A 3,144-nucleotide genomic window follows, 5' to 3' on the forward strand; every position below is an offset into this window, starting at 1 on the left:
GTGACCTGGTCATAGAAGGCCACCAGGTTCGTCTGACACAACCTTCCTCTAATGGACCCATTTGGATTGCCTCTCAGCATAATCTCCCCTGCTGGTCCCTTGCAGATGTGCTCCTGGATAATTTTCTCAAAGAGCTTCCCCGGGACTGCAGTAAGACTAACAGGCCTATAGTTTCCTGGGTCCTCTTTCCTCCCTCTTTCGAAAATGGGGACCACACTGGCCCTTTTCCAGTCCTCTTGCACCTCGCCAGGGCATCATGAGTGCATGTAAAGCTGTGCCAGGGTCCCACAGTGAGCTCTGCCAATTCCCTCAACACTCTGGGGTGGAGATCGTTGGAACCTGCTGATTTGAACACATCTAGTCCCTCCAGAAGTTCCCTGACTAGGTCCTTACTGATCCTGGATCTGGCTGTGCCTCCCCTGGGTCCGTCCGGATTCCCAGTGGGGTGAGGCGGGGGATGCCCCGTCCCTGCTCAAAAAAATGGAAGAAAAAAACTGTTAAAGAGATTAGCTTTGTTGCCTGGTGCTACCACCAGATTACCAAGCATGTCCTGCAGAGGACCCACGTTATTTGGTACCTTCTTTTTACCCCCTATGTATTTAAGAAAGGACTTCTTGTTATCCTTGATCCAGGTCTCTAGTTCCAGTTCCATCTCCACCTTAGCTTTCCTAACAGCCCCCCTACAATCTTGAGCAATGGAGGTACACTACTCCTTGGTGAGGGCCCCTCCCTTCCACTGGATGTATACCTCCTTTTTGGCTTTGAGACATTCCTGGATGCTTTTGGTGAGCCATGAGGGCTTTTAAGCACTCTTGCCCCCTTTGATCCACGTGGGGATTGTCACCCTTTGAGCTTGGAGGATCATCTCTTTAAGGAACGATCGCTCCTCTTGGACTCCCAACTCCCCTCCCCTTCGGGATCTCAGCGCCTCCCTGACTAATCTCCTTACTTCATTGAAATTCACCCTCCTGAAGTCCAGGACGGCTGCCTTGATGCAGGCCTTTGACACTCTGCACTGGATGGTGAATTCCAGTAGGCGATGATCTCTATCGCCCAGATGGTCTAGCACCGGCAGTCCCCTCACCAGGTCGTTGCCTGCGGCCAGGACCAGGTCCAACATGGCATTTCCCCTGGTGGAACTGTGCACCTCCTGGGTTAGATAAATGTTCTGTAATTTGGCTAGGAACCTATGTGAGCGGTCAGACCTGGCTGACTGCTCTTCCCAGCAGATGTCTGGATAGTTAAGGTCACCCATGATGACCACATCCTTTGACTTGACTGCCTCCGTGAGCTGACCAGAGAATTCCCAGTCCAGCTCTTCCTCCTGGTTAGGTGGCCTACAGTAGACCCCTACCATTAGGTCCCTTTTCCCCCTGTCCCCTTTGTATTCTGACCCAGAGCGCCTCAGTCTACCCTATGTCAGACCCAGTGCTGCTTGCTGAGGATGTGTATTGCTCTTTGATGTAGAGCACCACACCTCCACTTTTCCTCCCTGTTCTATCCCGCCTATACAGCCTAATGCCCTTGATGTTTACCACCCAGTCATGCTTTGGATCCCACCAAGTTTCAGTGATCCCCATATGTCTGGGTTTGTGTTAGCTAGCAGGAGGGCAAGATCTTCCTGCTTGTTCCCCATACTACAAGCATTAGTGTACAAGCATTTAAGGCCTCCTGAGGGTGTATGCGCCTCCTCCCCAATCCCAGAACTATCCGGGCCCCTGTCTCTTACTTAGGTATTTCTTGTGGTCATCGCCTGTCTTGGCTGGGCTGTTATTGAGGGTGTCTTCTGGTTTGGTGTTCCGTGGCTCCCTTTGTCCTCTTCCTTCCCCCTCCCCCAGTGAGCCTAGTTTAAAGCCTGCCGGAGGAGATGAGTCAACCTGAAAGAGAACACATGCCTACCTTTGGGGGAGAGGTGGAGCCCATCCCACCCAAGTGTGTCTCTTGTTTTAAAGCATGGGTCATGGTCCCAAAAGTTGAAGCCCACTGTGAGACACCATTCCCAAAGCCACAAGTTGACGTCCCAGATGCAGGTCTCATGGAGTCTTCCACGTCTGCTCACTGGAAGGATCGATGAGAAGACAACCTGTGCCCATATTTCCTTTAGCTTGCCCCCCAGAGCTTGGTAGTCCTTCATGAGGTGATCTGGACTGCTGCTGGCTGCATCGTTAGTGCCCACATGGATTAGGACCATGGGGTAGTAATCAGTGGGCTGGATGAGGGCCGGGATCATCTCTTTCATGTTCTGAATCCACGCTCCAGGCAGACAGTAGACTTTGTGTGTCATGGGATCCTGGCAACAGATGGGACCCTCTGTTCCTCTCAGGACGGAGTCGCCTATGATGAGTACCCGGCATCTCTTCTTTCGGGTCAGCTTGCCTCCTTCAGGCCATTCTGTGCGTGGAGTGACCTCCTCAGCAGAGGTTTCCTCCTCACCTTCCACTTCCTCCAATGTTGCCAGGGCCTCATACCTGTTCCCCAGCTGCACTGGGGAAGCTGGTACTGCAACACCGTGATCGGCTCTGGAGGGATCCACCCTACATTCTGCTGTGGAGGGCACCTCCTGGGGCTCTTCTTCCTTTGGTGCTTCCTTTGGCCCTGCAGGGAAAGGAAGAACCCATCAATTTCATCTTCTGCTTCCCTGATCCCCTTCGGCCTGCTAACCTCCTCCTGGAGCTCCCTCACCTGCCCCTCCAAGGCCCTAAGATGGGCACTTGCAGGACATGTGTGGGGACTCCCATTCCCTGCCCTCCCCGGCCCCGCTGGGCATCCCTCACAGGCCAGGGGGCAGGGTGATGCCAGCTCCCCCGTGGGCTCCATCTGGGTGGAGGCCTCAGAGAAGCCCCAGGAAGTCAACGCCCCCTGGGCAGGGGCCCTAGCAGCAGTCTGCATCCACACCATTTATTTATTTTGGTGTGGTGCCTTCACCTAACCCTTTGCTGAAGTCTTCCTCTTGGCCCCTTCTGCTTGCCAGCCTGCACAAACACTGGTGCAAATCCCGGCGCACCCTCACAGAGCATGCCTGTTTGCACCCTTTGTTAGCACGAAGCTCGGGAACGTAGCTCCCTAGTGGCTCAGTCAAGAGGGATCTGGGGGGCTTCCCTTCCAGATCTGCCTCAGCTGCGCCTGCTCCTATGTCCCCACTTA

General features: G+C 54.1%; 1 pseudogene; it reads right to left on the reverse strand.

Annotated features, from left to right (window-relative positions):
- Positions 1–381: 381 nt before the first annotated feature.
- Positions 382–2,898, reverse strand: LOC149871643 (uncharacterized; annotated as a pseudogene).
- Between the last annotated feature and the right edge of the window lie 246 nt (positions 2,899–3,144).

This window comes from Crocodylus siamensis, chromosome 2 (genome assembly GCF_052110815.1).
Source record: "Crocodylus siamensis isolate JL-2025a chromosome 2, ASM5211081v1, whole genome shotgun sequence".
NCBI lineage: Eukaryota > Metazoa > Chordata > Crocodylia > Crocodylidae > Crocodylus > Crocodylus siamensis.